Below are 19884 nucleotides of genomic sequence, written 5' to 3'. Positions count from 1 at the left end.
TGGTAAAAGGGATCTGGGTCGGCAACAACATCTTCCACCACAGTCCCTGCCTTTAACTCTGTGATACTCACAAGTCTTCTAATCCGATACATCATCAGACTGAAGCATGGTGCAACAAGAAATGTAACAGTTTGGCAATGCATGGATCATCATCCAGTAGGATCAGTGTAGGTTCTTACGCAAATTCAACTTCTTATAGAGTGGTTTTAAAAATCATATCGCCCAATCCTCATTGTTGTTTTCTAAGAATTATCTCTAGAACTCAGATCATTTAAACTCTTCAAATAAATTAACAAGATTACCTTTGACTGTTTGTTTCATTATAAAACACCCAAATCTACAAGGTATATTAATGCTTTCTATCGTACTTTATCAACGTGAGTCTCATTACAGTCTTCTGGTATTTCTGAAATCACAAATGGCTTCTGAGACTACATCTCATCTGCGTATCACCTTTTCTTTACAGTGTTATACCCATTGTTTCAAGATGAATTGCCTCTAATTCAAGTACTGGGCATTTTAGCAGACACTGTTGCAATTACATGTTGTAAGAGGATTCACTGATATTTTAGAAGGACCCACCAATATGAAGTAGATGTGACTATCAATCCATCAGAGTGTGAGAAATGTAGCTCTTACCTTTCAGAGGTAAAAGTTGGTTTCTATTGGCAGTTCCACTTCCACTTAGTGGCCACAAATTCATTTCAGTCAATTCAAGATTGTCTCTGTCAGAGCAACCTCCCTTCCCCAATGACTTTCCCACATGGAGAGGAGCAGGTGAAGGGCCTTTTATTAAAATCTGTCAACAGCATCAACCAATGGGAAACACTTGTTTATAGCTAGTGTCAGTACCCAACTTCAAGTGGACCATTGCTCTGCCTACCTCTCCTCAAACACAAGGCCTCATGTAGGTGATTTCTACACAAGACCTGTCCAGCTTCACTTTTTCCAAATATAAATTTTAGCAATGTGCCCACACCATATCCCTTTGGCATCTATTAGTCTGTTTTCGAACATAGATACTCACTCTGACAACTCCTTTCCAACCTTTGGCTCCTAACTTCTACTCCTCTCCTCCATTAATCTGCCTTGGACTTTTTTCAAAGCCATGAGCTTGAACAACCTATGAGACAGAAGTTTGTGGTAATTTAATTTTCCAGTGGCAATAATCAACAAATAAGTATTATTACCAAGGTTTATTATTAAAACAAGAGTCAGTGTATAAATACCTAAATACTAAATGCTCTCACTTTTTAGAATGACAATTCTGAGGTGCATTCTACAAGGTTCTTTGGGTTGGCGGGGGGTGTCTGTTGTCGGTCAAGATGCTAAGAGTAGTAACCAAATCAATTATATAGCCTTTATTGTTTTTTATTCTTATCCTCTCTCATTCTTCCCACTCCTTCATTTCTGCTTGTTAGAATATCTTCTCATGTCAACTGCTTCTAGCTTCTATAAAAGTCCTTGTCTCAAACCTTATGTTAGAGGAACTCAAATAAAGATAGTTTCTACTTAAAATGGTCCTAGAAAATAGAGCCCTCTGAAAAACTAATCAGATATGACAAAGACCATACTTCTGAGGACAGGCAGAGGAGTAAGATGATAAATGTGATGGCAACATGAGAGTATATTGAATCCTCCAGACTGGTCAAAGTGTCCCTCACTCTTCTAAACAATACAAAACTCTACTTTGCTGGAATACATGCTAAGATACCAGCTACATCAGACGTTTTACAAAATTATAAGTCATCTCCTCAAATTCACCCATATTTCCCCTTATTAACTCCAAAGATAAATGAGGTCAGCAGCATAGTCCAAGGAAGGAATTATAGTGCCTAGTATTAAAGGAAATATTATATTTAATAAAGGAATTAGAGAATGTGTTCCAGTAAGAACTGGAAAAATGCAACTGGGAATAGATCTTGAGGAAGCAGAATGCTGGTAGGGAAAAATATAACAGGGGATATTGTTGACTTTCAAGTCTCATTTAACAGCTCAGTATTAAACATCTTAGCAATGGCACTTAGCAATGAGCCCAAAGATGATGTTCTTAATTATTACGGGATAACTTCCTGAAGCTTGGATATGACAATGGCTGCAGCTTGGTCGACAGTTTCTGGGCATGCTGCTCACGTATCACCTCAAATACTTTCACAACTTACACTTTTGTATCTCGGGGCTTGTCTTTGAAGCCATGAGAGCTGACTCACACCAGGTGAGGGGCAACCTCAACACGTAAGTTAATTCCCATGTCTGGGAACAACATTCAACCAATAAGGAAAGATTCATTGCTAACTAAATTCTCCCGTTTCCCAGCCTTCAAAGACATAATCCTGAAGCACATTATGTAAGTTTCTCAGAAAGTGCCACAGGTACTAAACCCCAGTTACTATAGAACGACCAGTTCAACAACATACACTTTCCTAGCTTTCCCTCATTTCCACTTTTACTTTCTTATTTAGGCTGTCGTTATCCAAAGAGCATATCTGTACTCAAGTCCTTGAATTAGGCTCTGCATTGCCAGAAATTAAATAGATCAGAAATGCAATATATCTCTATGAGAGCAATGCTTACCTAAAGGTCATGTATAGTAAAATCTGCCACATAAATATTTTCAAACCTTTAATATAAATTGATCATTTCCCCCCAACAAGTAGTCAGAATCAAAAGTGTGATCAAAAGAAGATTGATTTTAAAGGATCTGTTGGAGTGATGAAATTTTCTGAACCTGGATAATGGTGATCATTGTACAACTTGATAAATTACTGAAAATTATTGAAATATACAATGGAAGTAGATGAATCTTATGGAATATAAACTAGGTCTCAATAGAGTAGTTAAAATCCAAGTAAAAGCCCACGAAGAGGAATAATAGTTTAAAAGCATATTAGATAAAGCATCAAAACAGAACGTCTCACTCAGATTTTCCTCAGGACTCCTGTTTTATTACAATAGGATTTCTTAAACTGAGATCAGAGGACGTCAGTGATCTTTAGACATTCTCTTATCCCAAAGCCTAATGTAATTACGGTTTGGGAGACTTTCTTTGTCATCTCTGCCATTTGACCTGGGAAATCTAAACGGAAAATGTCTCTATTGTGCCTTAAGTAGGCAGACACAATAGAATTCAGAAGCACGACTATAGATAAGTGGCAACATTCTTTTACTGAGTTACGGAAAAGGAAATGACCAGATTCAGGGAGAGGCGTTAGTGCAAAACCAATAAAACTCAGGCATGATTTGGGAACTAGAAAACCCTTTGTGACAATTCTAAATTTTAACTGTCTAAAGACGGTTAAAACTGTCTGAAATTTCTGGCTCAGTGTGATTTACAGCATCAAATGGATTGGGTTTCAGACAAAAAAGTCATTCCAAATATGGGCATTTATGTAAGTATAGTTTTATTGTACATAGAGTTTAATACATTTGCTTTATAATTAGATGATATTTAGAAACAACCAGCACTAACTAGTTTAACCAAAATAAACTTTTCTATTTAGAGTAGACAATTTTTCCCCTTAAACAGTTATTTGCTGTGTATAAGTTCGAAAGACACTATATTATGTGTGGTACAGGACAATTATCACTGTCTGCTATATGAAGTCTCCAAATCATAATGGCTGTTTACACTAAAACATGTAATTTCTCCACATGCAAAGAAAAGGTTATTGTACTACCCAGGCCCTGTGACTTTAACATGAGTGATTATTCAGTGATACAAATTCCTTGGATTCCTTTCTTGCCATGTTCAACACATGGCTTTAAGATTCCCCTGATGTTATCCTGCTAACTGAAGAAGGGGAGAGAAGTTAAGGAAGATCTTTGAAGATGTTTAAGTAATAAGGACCAGAAATGACAAATATCTTTATAATGCAAATTCTATTGCTCTAAATTTAATCAGAAATATCTCTCTAACTGCAGAGGAAGCAAGAAAACACAGCTGAGATGTGTATCCAGAATAAAGATGAATAGATTTTTTAGTCATTTTACGTGTAGAATCCGCTCTACCACATCCCATCAACTATTTCAGGCCATTCTGTGGTCCACTGTTCCACTCAGAGAAAACCACAGAAGTCCCAGAAGAACATCTTCAAGAGAGCATGGTACACTCTTCCTCCCAGCCACAGCTGATTGGACAAGATTGCACTTGGACCCCTGTTGAAGTTCCTAGAGATGCCTGGAATCCGTAATGGCCTTTTAGTAATTGTTCTGCAAAGTCTTGCTTAATGGAATTTTCTTACATGTTCATTTGGATGTACATCTTTATATTAAAACCACATAAGTTGTAGTAACTTAAATAAGTCCCATTCTTTAAGAAAATCTCTAATTACAACATTCTACATTAGTCCTCATCTCTCCCTCTGAGCGGTTCAACTGTAATCATCATAAACATCTTAAACTCAACATGGAAACTGACAATCCTAGTTTTTATATATCTTTCAGTGGCAGAATCTTCTAAGCTCCTTGGACCAGAGATCAAGTTTAACTCACTTATCCTCTTCCTTAGAAATTGTACACATCACACATCTTTTTGTCTTTCTTTGTTTCTAATCCCTGTTCATTTGCTTCCATTTGACAATCATCCCTCTGGGACTTATTGCATAAAGTATGGTACTTATTGTATCTATAGAAATCATCCTTTACCTCAAACCATTGCAAATCCATTTTATACACTGTTGATCTGATTCTAATCATGTCCCTCCCAATTAAAAGTGTGCAAATCACTATCTAGTGCCCAGTTAAAAGTGTTCATCAATGTTGGTTTAGAATTAGTATTCCTTTATAATAAAGCTGTGGCCCGTCTTTTCATTTTCATCCATTTTCAAATTAATTCTATATTCTCTATAAATTGATATATATGTCTGCTCATTGGCATCCTAATGCTATGGTTTGAATGTGTCCCCTCCAAAATTCAGGTGTCACAAGTGTGATAATATTAACAGATGAGGACTTTAAGAGGTGATTAGGCCATAAGAACTCCTCTCTCATGAATGGCATTAAGGACCTTACAAGAGAGGCTTCAGTCAGTGTTCTTCTTTCTTGCCCATCTGCCCTCCACCACATGAGGACACAGGTTCCTTCCCTCCAGAGGATGAAACAATAAGATACCATCTTGGAAACAGAGAGTGGTCCTCACCAAACCACCATATCTGCCAGAGCTTTGATCTTAGATTTTCTGGCCTCCAGACCTGTGAAAAAATCAATTTATGTTCTTTATAAATTGCCCAGTCTCAGATATTTTATTATAACAGCAAAAACAAACCAAAGCACCCACTTTAAGTCAAAATTGTATATTGTTTTCTTAAAGATGATTTTCTTTATTCTACCCCAGACAAATTTAATATATTGCTCATTTTTGAAATGTATTGACCTGTTTTATATTTTTCAAAAAAAAATCTTGTGTGTTATTGCTGTGAAGATATTTGTGTACATAGTTAAATTTCCTTTAATTTAGCAATAATAGTATTTTATTTGAATTATGCCATAAAACCAAAGCAGATACTAAAATATAGCTGCATATTATTTAATGTGTATTGAATGAATGACTGGACCCACTCTACTGATGAAACAAATTATTTCAGAATAAGTTAATATTGTTTTGCCAATAATTACTTGAAACACACAATTCTCTTTTATGTGTACCTTAATGTCAACTTGGGCTGTCATATTTTCTGTTCTTGAGATATAAACCTATAGCTTTTCTTTTTTTTTTTTTTTTTTTTTTTTTTTGAGTTTCCCTCTTGTTGTCCAGGCTGGAGTGCAATGGCGCTATCTCGGGTCACTGCAACCTCCACCTCCCATGTTCAAATTCTCCTGTCTCAGACTCTGCAGTAACTGGGACTACAGGCATACGCCACCACACCCGGCTGATTTTTGTATTTTTAGTAGACAGGGTTTCATCATATTGGTCAGACTGGTCTTGAACTCCTGACTTCAAGTGATCCGTCCACTTCGGCCTCCCAAAGTGTTGGGATTTTACAGGTGTGAGCCACGGCGTCCAGCCTTTTTGTTTGTTTGTTTGTTTGTTTTTGAGATGGAGTCTAGCTCTATTACCCAGGTTGGAATGCAGTGGCCCAGTCTTGGCTAATTGAATCCTCTGTCTTCAGGATTCAAGCAATTCTCCTGCCTCAGCCTGCTGAATAGCTGGAATTACGGCGTATACCACCACACCAGGCTAATTTTTTTGTATTTTTAGTAGAAACAAGGTATCACAATGTTGGCCAAGCTGGTCTCAAAGTCTTGACTTAAGGTGATCCGCCCGCCTTGGCCTCCCAAAGTGCCGGGATTACCGGCATGAGCCACTGCATCTGGCCAAACCTATAGCATCTTAAAATCTGTAATTTTTAAAAATCTTTATCCTATTTATCTCAATCAGATCATTTTTGTTTTGACTTTCTTTATGTTGTAAATTGAGCTAAATGACATTAATTATGGTTTACATATAATAGAAATAATCTAATGTATCAAATCTAAAAATTAACAAATGAGATGAGCCATTATCAAACGTTAGGGCCATCAATGTCTATATCAGTTACAAGGTTTAAGAATTATTTTCAAAACTTCAATAAAGTCACTTTTCCTAGTTATGTTATCTTTCTTCAGAGAATCAGAATTCATTTGTTATTATATTTTGCTTATTAACTTGTATTTGTTTCATTTAATTACTTGTTTTGCAATAGTATTTTCCCACTGTGTTTCATTGCTAATATGAATTACATTAGGGTCATGATACATTAAATAGTCTTTGATAGATGAATCTAAGAAATCGTTCCTCATACCTGATATTTTGTCCTAGAAGCAAAATGCATTATAAACTTCAAAGAATTGACTTATAAATGAATATTGGAATTAGCATATTTTTATGATCAGAAATCTCTCATATTTTCACTGTCTTATTGGAATCTAATTTGATAAATGCTTAGGCACATACTGAAAATGTTACTGTTTCTATTATAAAAGTAATCCTTACTTATATATAAAAAATAACACAAGATTTGTTTTTTGTAGTATCATCTAGGCTTTGTGAAAATGGTAATTATGTAAATGTGAAAAAACATTAATAGAAAGTAAGTTTATTTATATTTATCACATGAAAATTTAAACCTCCATATTTTCAACAAATGCAAAACAAACTCTCATAAGCAAAGAGAAATTTACTTCATAGTCTTAGATGCTTATAATTATGTAAATAACACCTCAGTAACATAGCATATTGATTATTTCTTCAAAATGGCTTAAAAAGTGCTTAAAAATAAAAACACAAATGGATTAACTAATTAATAATATGAAATCAAGCCTAAAATTGTAACTTTTTAATTATCTTTGTGATCATAATGTCTTTTAAAATGTTATTTACCAATTTTCTGATTTTGATAATGTACTGTGGATATGAGAGGTGGTTTCATCAGGGGAAGAGGGATGACAGGTACACAGTTCCTCCCTATAATGATTTTGCCTCTTCGTATAAATCTATCAAAACAAAAAGCTTTTTTAAGTAATTAAGAAAACCACTGCATTATTTGGCACAATTTTCTATTATTAGTTGTTATTAAATGAGTTTTTATGTGTACACCACATACAAAAGCTCCTGATTTGCGGTGTTCAAAGAGGGACATAGATATTTTAAAGAAATTAAAGAAAATGATTAATCTTGGTTTGTAGCTTTTCTTTTCAGTTGTCTTTTTTTTTTTTTTTTTGAGACGGAGTCTGGCTCTGTGGCCCAGGCTGGAGTGGGCGGTGCCATCTTGGCTCACTGCAAGCTCCGCCCCCCGGGTTCCCGCCATTCTCCTGCCTCAGCCTCCCGAGTAGCTGGAACCACAGGCGCCGCCACCACGCCTGGCTAGTTTTTTGTATTTTTAGTAGAGACGGGGTTTCACCGTATTAGCCAGGATGGTCTCCATCTCCTGACCTCGGGATCCACCTGCTTTGGCCTCCCAAAGTGCTGGGATTACAGGTGTGACAGTTGACTTATTTCTATGCATAGTCTCCCTGTTTGATTTTGTTTGGTTTTGTTTGGTTTGTCTTTTTGTTTTGTTTTTTGAGGCAGCGTCTCACTCTGTTGCCCAAACTGGGGCTTCCTCCTTTTTAAAGCTGTGTACACAGACATCGTTTTTGACAGAGTTGATGATCTGTTGGAGAGCCATGCTGCCATGCCAGGTTGGAAGGCAGAAATGCCATTTTCATTCCTCCTGTCTTTCCTAGCCATGCAGCACATAATTCACCTCCCTCGTGTGAAGCAGAGGTTACATGCTGTGTAAGTGACAGGGGAAAGGACCCTCCCGGTGAATTATGCCATATGTCTTCAGATGCCTTGGTACTCTGTTCAAAGAACACGCCTCCAGGCAGGATGTGAAGTATTTACTGTTTTATCTCAAATTCTAGTAACACTACCTGACTTCACTTTTCACATTTTGGAGAACAGACATACTATTAATAGATACATTGTAAGTAGGAATTAAAACACATTCACGTAGGTGAATAAACTTGAATATAAAATTGATTTATAGTGTGTGAGGCACCCTGTTGATCTTAGCAGCTTTAATCATGCATGACTTTCACAGGCCTCCCAGCAAAGGACTTAATTCTTGTGCCATTGATTCCAACTAATACTTAAATATTCAAATCATCACACTGTAAAGCATACATTTTAAAATAAATTTTTAAAAATATGAAAAATAAAGGAGCAGAAGACATTAAAATTCAATGTTGATTCTTTGAGTTCTAATTTGGAAAACAAAAGCATAACTCATTTGTTTTATAGTGATCGTTTCTATTTGGTGCTTGTCACATAAGAAATAATAACAATTCTGGTCAGATGCCACAAATTATATCTTTAGAAAGAACATTTGTGTGCCTTTACCCTTATAATCTCACAAGTATTTCATATTCAAAGTGAATGTCATATTCTAAAGTTACTGTTAGGATGTCTAATTAATCATTGTACTTACTATTGTATTAATCTAAAAAACAGCCAAATGTTTAACATTGTGTCTGAAGACATTTACATGAGTACGCTCTACTTTTCAGAAATTTCAATGAATGATGTTTCTGTTGAGTTCCCAGTAGTCATCCCGGTGCACTCACACAGTGGTGATGCTAATTTAGAGCAGGTGTGTTAGCGTGTTGGAATCTTCATCACCAAACCCAAGTGTAGAACTGACCAGGAAGAAAATAATGCAGAAATCTATGACCTGTTAATCTCTCCATATCCGAAATTCTGAAATAATCTCCATCTCTTTCTGTCTCTTACTCTGTCTCTTCATCTCTCTTCCCTTTTGTGTGTGTGTGTGTGTGTGTGTGTTTTAGCCATCAGGAATAACTAAGTTTTATGCTTTAACTGTACCAATGTTAGGGCATTTTGGGGAATATAGCAAATCCACTTTGATGAGGAAGCATGCCTTCAAAAGACCTTTTGCAAATTTTCCAGTAAAAGAAAAATCAAATTAAAGGAACTGATACATACCTGGTAAAGACTCTACTTAGAGTGGTTATATGATACTGATCGATATACTCAGGAAACAGGAAACTGTCAGTTCAGCTTTCCTTATTTGAGAGCTTGAATGAATATGGGCTGGCTGCCTTCATAACAAATGTATCAAACTCACTATCAGCAGAAAATTCAAAATATAATCAACACCATGATCACAGTGCGTGAGAGTGTGTGTGTGTGTGTATCCATGTGTGTGAATATCTACTCTACTTCGGGGGTCAAATTCCTGGTTGTTATCCCTGCCCCAATTTTTTTTCTTTAAGTTCAAATAAATTGTTGATATAATGTCTCTGCCTGGGTGATTATGTTTCCAAAATTTAAAGCCATATTAGCATAATGCAGTTGTTTATAAAATAAATGCATACTTTTAATTGCGAATGTTTAGCTCATATTGGTAATAGGTGCCATAATATTATTGTAAAAATCATTTATGCAGTAAGGATAGTGGATTATAATGGATTATACCATACTCTTTTATAATTTACTTCATTAATCATAAGAACTAATTACTAATCACTTAGTACCTATTGTCTGTAGGCACTAAGCATATTGTGTGTGCTAGTTGTCTCAAAAATCTGATGAAATTGGTACTATTATGCTTTCCTAGAGATGAAGATCTGGAACCAAGTGATTTGGACCAAGTTTATTTGATTAGTAAGGGATAGACTGGGATTTCATCTAGACAGGTGACTCCAGGATTCATGTACAAATAAAAAACATATTGCTGATAAATGAAATAATTGTATTAATTGCCCTTATATCTAATATTTACTGAGAAATTATTATATAGAAGAATAATTGCTCAGAATCATGTGCAAGTTTGCTCACTTTATCCTCACTACAAATTGATGAATTAAGTTATTATACTCATTTTACAGTTAAAATAATTGAGGATTATAAAGATTATGTAATTTGTGTAAACTCTTAATCCCCTTAAAAACACCTTTGCTCTCCTGTTACATTGACATTCATCTACACTCGGGCCACAGGATTATGTGGGGGCATTTTGTTACATTATATATTATTGGAACTAACACTTATAGTTAATCAAAAATCAATTCATTAATTCAGCCTGCCTATGTTGTATAAATTGCTAAACACTGAGAATAACTTTATGAATAAAGAGTAATCCCTGATTCAGATGCACGTACATCATCTCAGTCACTCTCTTTCTTTTTTCTTTTTTTTACAGTTAGTACTAGATAGAAATAATGTGCTATAGAATCACAAAGGCAGGAGTAATTTGTTCTGCTAAAAAGATCAGATATTTTTCTTTAAGAGGCTAGAACTGATCTGAATTTCAAGTTTTGGGCATGGGTGAGAGGATGGATTGGCAATACAAGGGAGTCCAAGCAATGTAAGGATGTGAATCATGGATCTGAGACTGACAGTACATGGTGCATTTGGATAATGAACATGAGATTCCATGAGGTTCCATTATACAGCGAAAGGTGTGTGGTTAGAATAAGGCTAGAAAGGCAGATGGGGGCCAAGCTGAGCACAGCCTTTTAGCAATGACAGGCCAGTGTGAACTGTATGTGATAGGCAACAGCGAAACATCGAAAGCTTTTTCTTTCGTTTTTAGAACCATTTTATGTAAGAAATATGGAGGAGAATAATGCAATCCCAACTGTAATCCTTCTGTCAGTCTTAGAGAGAAACTTATGCAACTTATGGGGTCAGTCGGAAGGAAGAACAATATAAGCTAGAAGGAAGGAAGATTGTTCTTAAAAACTCTTGGCATAAAGAGAAAAGAGTACTTCATGAGAACTTTGTTTTGTTAGAGTGTATTTATTTGTATATTATTAAAGTTTGAGGATTATTGCCCTGTCTTTTGTTTCATGCTGAATATGGATTTAAATTGACTTTGTGGATGGGCAGGGTGGTTCACACCTATAATCACAGTACTTTGGGAGGCCAAGGAGGGCAGATCACTTGAGCTCAGGAGTTTGAGATCAACATAGGCAATATGGTGAAACCCCTGTTTCTATAAAAGATACCAAAATTAGCCAGGCATGGTGGTGCGTGCCTGTAGTCCCAGCTACTTGGGAGGCTGAGGCTGGAGGATCACATAAGCCTGGGAGGTCAAGGCAGCAGTGAGCCATGTTCACGCTGCTGCACTCTAGCATGAGTGACAAAGAAAGGTCCTGTCTCAGAAAAATAAAAGTAAGAGAGAAAGAGAGAGAGAGATGATTTTGCTATGAATGGCTTGGAGTCCTCCAGCATCTACAGCAGTGCTATAGATATTCTAGATGTTCAATCAGGTTTAGTGATTGGCTAGAAGCCTGTATGCCAATCCTTCCTCATTGAACCAGAAGTACTCAATTACCTTAATTATCTGTCCCTAATTCCTGAAGAAATTGAGATATACCACTGAAAACAATTTTTGTATTTGAAAAACATGATTTTCAAATTTGTACTTTCTTTACTTAAACTACAATATGCCCAAATGCATTTGTATTATATGAAATAATGTAAGCAATTTACAGTGTCACCAGTCTATGACCCTCAGTATGACAATCTATAGTCTCAGTTTTAGGGTCCAACTATGTAGTAATTTTTAAGTCCTCCAGTGTAATGTTATTGTTTATAAGATACCTACAATAAAGAACATTGCTTGATTTTCTGCTTGTGTTACTTTTCTTCTGATACTCCACTTAATTATTAATTTCAGTAACTTGTGTTGGAAAGATTTGCATAAACTACTATAAATCCTCCAGTACACACATGAAGTCTAGTAAGATTAAATGTGGTGAATATAATTTTTGTACTGGAAGAGTGGCTTCATTTACCTTTCTGTGCTTTAGTTTTGTTATGCTTTATAATATTCTAGAGAAACTATAAATGATTTATGAAAAATAATTGTTTTTGGACTTGTTATTTATTCTTTTGGTGAAGTAGTGGTGCCAAACTGTTTTTTAAAACGAGTTACATTTATTTATGTATAGCTCAAATTTCTCTTAAGGTGAACATTTGTTGGAAAGATTGGTATGTCAGAACCTAAACACCCAATTAGATACATTTGATACACTTAATCCAAGACAGATGTTTGAACAACAGAAAATTTGTATCTATTTATACATATGATCAGGGATACTGTGTTGATCAATTTTAGCTTTCGTCACGAAATACCAAAAAGTGGGTGGTTTATTGTATTAGTGTTCTACAGAAAAACAGAGTCAACAGGATATATATGGAAATTTATTATGGTAATTAGCTCATATAGTTGGAGAGGTCAGTAAGTCCCAAGATATACCATCTGCAAACTGGAGACACAGGAAAGCTTGTGGTGTAATTTGATTTGAGCCCAAAGTCTGAGAACCAGGAGTCCCCATGTCCAAGGACAGGATAAGAAAGATGTTCCACCCTAAGGGGATGGAAAGAGAGAGAGAGGCATTGAGAGAGAGAAGTAGCTGTTCGTCTGACTTTTTTTTTTAATCCAGGTCCTCAATTGATTTGATAATCCTATCCCCATTGGTGAGAGTGATCTTCTTTATGATTTTCTTTATTCAGTCGACTAATTCAGATCTTAATCTCTTCCAGAAACATCCTATAGACACAGGCAGAAATAATATTTTACCAGGTATCTGGACATTCCTTACTCCAGTCAAGTTGATGCATAAAAGTAATCATAACATTTATATATATGGAAATTTGTTTCTCACAATTCCAGGGGTGGAATTCTGGGATTAAGGTGCCACCATGGTTTCATTGGTGAGGGCCTTCTGGGTTGCAGACTACTGACTACTTCTTGTTGCACTTGATGAAGGGTAGAGAGAGCTTTCTGGGGTCTCTTTGATAGGGCCACCAAAGTCATTAATTAGAGTTCCGCCTCCATGACCTAGTTCTCTCCCCAAAGCCCCATTTCCCACCCATTTCCTAATTCCATCGCTTTGGAGGTTAGAGTTTCAAAATACTAATTTGTCGAGGATATATTAATAAATATAAATAAATAAATATTTAGTTCTTCCTTGTCTTGTTAAGGATTAGAAAGTGGTAACTTATTCAAAGTATATTTAGCAAACATAACTATGGATTTGTAGGGCTTTTAAGTTAAGCTCAACTTTTTAAGATAGCTACTTTTTACCATTGAACATGCTGAGCAATGGTTTAGAGAAAAGTTTGATTAGGACCATTTGTTATATTGGTATAGGCTTAGAAAAATAGTGCAGACCTTCCCAATAACAACAGCTCAATATTTTTTCTCTCTTAGCACATTGACTACTCCATAACTCCCTGAATATAGACAATTTAATGCAAGAAATTGTGCCAAAGGTTTTGGAATAGCTGAAGGGGTGAGAAAAGAGGTATACTCTAAAATATTAAATAAAAATAAAGGAAACATGCTTTTAACACAGGATCAATAATCTACGAATACTTTTTTTTTCTATTCAGAAACCCCCAATCAACACCTTCTGCGCATGTGTGGGGCGCCGGCACTGCCACTGAAACGGCCTCATTGTCTGGAGTGACACCTGAGGCTTATCGTCTCATGGCCACAAAGACAAGGACATGGACACACAGACTGATGTTGACAGCGAAAGTTTAACAGGCAAAATTAAACTAAACTCAGCTCTCTAATCACATTAGAAAGAGAATAGCTCTCTGCTGCGGAGAAGGGTGCCGGAAAAATACGTGGCCGGACTCAGGGTGAAATGAAGGGGTTTTCTAGATGAGCTGGTGAGGAGGCCGTGTGTGATTCACATGAGGCATGAAAGACTGGTCGAACCAGGTGTGCCATTTGCACAGGGCGCGAATCTCTGGCAGGCCTCACCCTAACCTGTTACTATGCAGACGGGTTCCCACGTTGCACATGTATTTGGTCCTATGCACCTGTACACGTGACAACAGAAGAGGAGAAATGGAGCCTCCGTGTTGGATTGTTGGATATGCCTGACCCCCAGGTAGCCTCTTTTTTTTTTTTTTTTTTTTTTTGGTCTTTTTTTTCTTTTTCCCGGAGACTGAGTTTCGCTTTGCTGCCCAGACTAGAGTGAGTGACGCTATCTCGGCTCACTGCAACCTCCCTCCGCCTCCTGGGTCCCAGCGATTCTCCCTCTCAGCCTCCCGAGGAGCTGGGACCACAGGCGCCGCCACCACGCCCGGCTCGTTTTTTGTATTTTTAGTAGAGACGGGGTTTCACCGTGTTAGCCAGGATGGTCTCGATCTCCTGAACTCGTGATCTGCCGGCCTCGGCCTCCCAAAGTGCTGGGATTACAGGCCTGAGCCACCGCGCCCGGCCGGTCGTCATGTTTTATTTGCACAGCTGCTGCCTTTCCTCCGTGCCGGCTCCTAGCATGCTTCTCTATGCTTGCAGCTCAATTTTTCAGACTACTCTTTAGGAAAGAAATGATTTGGGGGACTGCATTTTCTCAGAAAGGAAGCTCTGCTGGGGACTCTTTTGCCCGTACTATCTGCCTAAATTTCTGTGTATCTCCTGTATCACCATCAAAATAATATAGAAGCTAAGGCTAGAACAGTTGAAGAAAAGATAAAACTGCTGTATGTGGAACAGGCACACTGCATGGACAGTTGTTCTGCCAAAGCAGCTATTAGCAACTTCACCACTTTTGGAACAGGAGCAGAATTGCTTCTTTATTCTTCTTTCTTGCAACCTTCCCATCATTAGCAGAAATATTTAAGAAGTCCGAGAAAAGTGTTGGCACACTGCCTCACCAATACGGAGGAGAGTAAAAAAGGGTAGATGAGTAGGACTTCGGGACAATAGATGTATAGCTGCCGTAGGGTGTACTGGCCATGCTTTGGCCGCCAGCATTCATACATACCCTTTTATATGTGTTGAAACGTTCGCATCTCCACATGCACCACCACCACCGCCCCCGGCAGCAGCTTCATGCTTCTGCCCAATGTGAGGCAACTATTCTTCATACAAAGACATTCACCATCCGCCCACAAAAGATGAACACAGAATTCCATAGTTATTTTTTTAACATATTTTTGCTCTATTTATCTCTGTTGGTTGTTCTTCCGTTCAGTTTTAATACTACCTAGAAAATCTGTAACCTAGAGATGACATTCTAAAGTTAGCCACAAACAACATTCCCAATGGAAAATAAGAGGCATAAAATGGTTATATACAAATATATAGTTCACAAGAAAAACCATGCATATATGCTTATATCATTGTTGCCGTGACAGATCACGAGAGCTTAATTGATATGCCTTGATTTCTCCACTAACCATGCACCTTTTTGCCTAAACCAGTGCTCAGCCATTTGAATTTCTTCGCCTCATAGGTGAAGAATTTGAATGGTTAGTGATCCTCAGGTTATCTAGTTGTCATCTATTGAAACAATGTTTTAAGAGAAACTCTCAGGTAATTCTTTGAATTACACAGGGGCCTCCCTGTTGTCTTAGGTGGGAACAACGCAATTTTCCCTTGCTAATCAGGATCAATTGCTCTAGTACTTATTTCATTTATCTGGAGTTTCAATGGGGTGAAGAGACTTAAATGGCCAGAAGCAGTCTTAACTTGCAGTCCAGGGAAACAAGTGTTCAAAACTCAAACTTGTAGAAATTTGGAATAATAGAGAGAAAAATCCATCCCGCTAAATACTATTATCTCCTGGGTCAGCATATTCTGGCTTGGGTGAAAGAGCAATATAAAGAAAAATAATAAATAAATAAACTTACTATAGGGCAATACCCTATCCATAAGAAGGTCTGCCAGCTCCTTTTGATAGAGCACATGGTAAGACCAAAGATTTTGCAGACTGTAATTTTCTAGTGCACTTCTGGCTATATAAAAAAAAAAAAATTTAGTAAGAAGAAATGTAATTTGTCTGACCATTATTATGAATAACAAATTTAATTAATTCACTGAGGATGAGAAAAGAAGACACTTTGCTTGAAAGAAAGACAAATTCATATCTCGAATTACTGTTTATTAAGTTGAGGATCCCCTGATGCCTCTTCCTTGATAAAAAGTCTTCCATTGTAATCAGCCTACCATATAACTTTTTCCCCAGGTAATGGCACCATAGAAATGACTCAGTAACAGCCTCTGCTGTCAGTGGTTTTGGTACTCAACATTTCAGAAAACCAAATCAGCTCTGTTAACGGGCCATATTACAGGCTGTACATAAACACTGCCTCTGCCACCCTAACTAATTTTTACATGGATTCATTGAACAGACACTGTGGTGCCTGACGAAGGAGCCAAGAGAGTAAATGGACAAGAAGTCCATGTGATTATTGAGACCCTTCTCTGCAGTGGATTTATTTGATGGGCACTTTTATGGAACACAGAAACCTCAGACTGCATGCCCCCTTCCAGAGGTCCATCCATGCTTCTCTCCATCAGAATTTTGTCATCAATCTTCCAAGCTTCCTTTTTCAGTCCTTGACTATCTGGCAAAATTGTTGGATATTTCCCATTAATCTCTCTCTCTCTCTCTTTCTTCCTCTCTATATCTATCTATACATAGATAGATATAGATAGATATATAGATAAATATAAAATTAACTATCTCCACATTCATAAAATGGATAATCATATCCATTGCTTAGGCAGTTTTGCCCACTGCGATGATTTTTGCTCTATACTATTTTTTTCAAGGCCACTGCAATAAGAATATAATGCCACAGCATATGCACTTTTGGCTAGTGCCACCATATTGTGCAGAATTATCAATAAATCAGGCCAAAGCATTTTCTCCTTCAGCCTGCTAGTTAAAGAAGTAACTCTAAAATGTCTGACAATTTGAAAGAAAGGTTGCATTACAGTAAGAATATTCACGATGGGAATCAGAGTCACTGGTTCCTGCGATTTATTTGTACATGCAGAACATACTAGTGTCTGATCTTGCTTATTCCTGCTCTATTTAAGGATAAGGTACTGCTGTGTATACTTACATAGCTTGGTGGATCATGATAGGTAGCTCAAATTACAAGGTTAGTTGGTTACATGTTGAGTCTGTTTCAGATTTTTGCAACCAATCAAGATCTGTTTCTCAAAGGAAAATAGTTGTTTGCAGAAGACGGTATAATTTTTTATCCCCAGCATGGGCTCTTCACTGGCATTGTCCTAAGGAGATAGCTAGGGATGCCGTAGAACATCTCTATATGTCTCAGACATTTTGAGGACCATCATATGTGTGGGTCATAAGGGCGACCTGGCACAACAGCTTGTTCTGCTGCCCAGATCTGTTCTACAGCTGTTTTCATTTTCTGAGTACCCCAAATATGATTAAAACAGCATTACTACAGATTTGGGAACAGAAGGTGCCCTCTTTTAAGTTATAGCTCAGTGTTCTTTCTCCATTGCGCCCAGTCATCCAAGTGTGGTATAACAAAATGATATAATTGTGTTAATTTAATCCCACATGTTGGGCATTCTCTTTTCTTTAGTAAGTTATTGAGTCAAACATTTAATAAACTATTCTTGGAGTTCTAAAGTTTCAAAGAAGTATAATGTGAGTATTATATATCCATACAGTATTTACATTCAGTCTTTTATAATAGATAAATCAAGTATATGAATAACTAGAAAAGTAACAATGTGCTAAGTGAAATAGAAACAAGTTTGTGTTAATATTTTGACTATTCAGGAAAGATAAGTAACTTGGGAAGACACAGAGGAATCTCTATGAAGAAACTTAATATTTATTGTTTATGAACAATTTATCTTTTTCTCTTCCTTGCCAAACAGTAGGAAAAAACCAATATGCTATTCCTGTAGCAATCCTAATAATCCTAGTGGTGTTAGTATGCTGTCAGTACTATATTTCATTCAGCTTAGGTATTGGCAGATATAAATAATTTGGAAATTTTGCAAAACAAGCTGTAATGATTCTGAACTTTAAAGGCAAATAGTAACTTAAATTTCTAAATGTATAGCGGAAATTCTTATAGAAAGTAGATCATTGTAGGGTGATTTTAACATGTTTATTTTTTACTTGTGCATGCAGTGTTAATTCTCAGATAACTTCCATTAATAAGAATTAATGCAAAAGAAATTTTCCATTGTACAAACTCATTGCAAATCTTTAGACAAACGCCTTTTGTATATGTTCATTTTTTAGTGTAAATGTCTTTTTATCCTTTCTAGGTATGTTCAATACATGGATTATATTAAAAACAATGCATGTAAGAGAATTTTTAATCTATTTATTTGATAATATCAAGAGCTAAGGCCACCATAAAATTTTTCACATTGAAGTTTTAAAGGATTTTTAAAAAATTGTTGCTATTGTATTTTGCTTGTTTTCACTACATTAAATTGATAACATATCAAATGCAAAAGTAGATATTTTGTATATTGTTAGGTTTCAAAAGGAAGCTGAGGGTGAAAGGAATAAGGAGAGAGAGTTGGTGGCTCAACAGCAATACATGTTTATTGAACAGAAGCCTGTGGAGGGGACACCAGCTAGCCCAGAAGCCTGCCCCCGCTTACAGACTGGGGTAATTATAGGTCCAAGTGGGAGAGGTCTGTGAAATGGGGCAGGCATTTGGGCTAGCTGCTGATAAGGGAGGAGTTTTCTTCAGTCAGGTGGTTAGACCTGGGACTTGTGTAGCAGGGTGTTTCTCATGGCCCGAACCCTAGTGAAATTTTCCACTCTGACCAGGGTCTGCAAGATGGCAGGGGTTTACAAAATGGTGCAGCTTGGGCTAACATATATAACGTTTGAAAAGATTATATGCCCTCCCATTCAAAACTAACCATTTTAAACTAGTGCTATGTATTCTGGAAAATACATAAACTCCAAATTTTAGTCAAATTTCCCTTTTCTAGATATACTTACATAACACAGTGGATATTAGGCATTTATCCAATACATAGGATGAATTTTGACAGCTTATAAAGTTAATAGGATAAATTTAGACAATGCATTCAAGTATATCACATTCATGCTAATATGGTATGTCTTAGCCACTACATTATTATTTTTGATAAGTTTATGTTTGCTTTGAGCTAGTATATGTCACTTATAACAGTACATATACACACACTTATACATTTTAAGGTCAGAATAATAAATTTAGAATTTATAGATTATCCCCATTGCATTAATTCTGGCAGTTTCAGTTTCTAAATAATGGTTTCTTCAGTTTTCACATGTTCACTTGACAATTCATAATTTAAAGTTATTCCTTTCAGTAACAATGGCAAGGGGAATTAACAAGGTAGATGTGCTTTTTGTTTAATTAATTTTATGTTAGACAAACGATAAATGGTGAATATTTAATCCTCTCATACATTGTGAGTTGTTTAAAATAATAGCATTTCAAGTTAAGCTTAGAGACTGACCTACACAAAATGTTTTAATATAAAACTATGTGTTTTTATTTTACAAAATAGTATACATAATCCTAAAAATTTATTGTAATTATTATTAACTTCATCTCTTGTTGAAGAGCAATTAAATTATATTAGT

This window comes from Chlorocebus sabaeus, chromosome 22, assembly GCF_047675955.1.
Source record: "Chlorocebus sabaeus isolate Y175 chromosome 22, mChlSab1.0.hap1, whole genome shotgun sequence".
In the NCBI taxonomy this organism is placed as follows: Eukaryota; Metazoa; Chordata; class Mammalia; order Primates; family Cercopithecidae; genus Chlorocebus; species Chlorocebus sabaeus.
Note: the sequence above shows the minus strand (reverse complement) of the source record.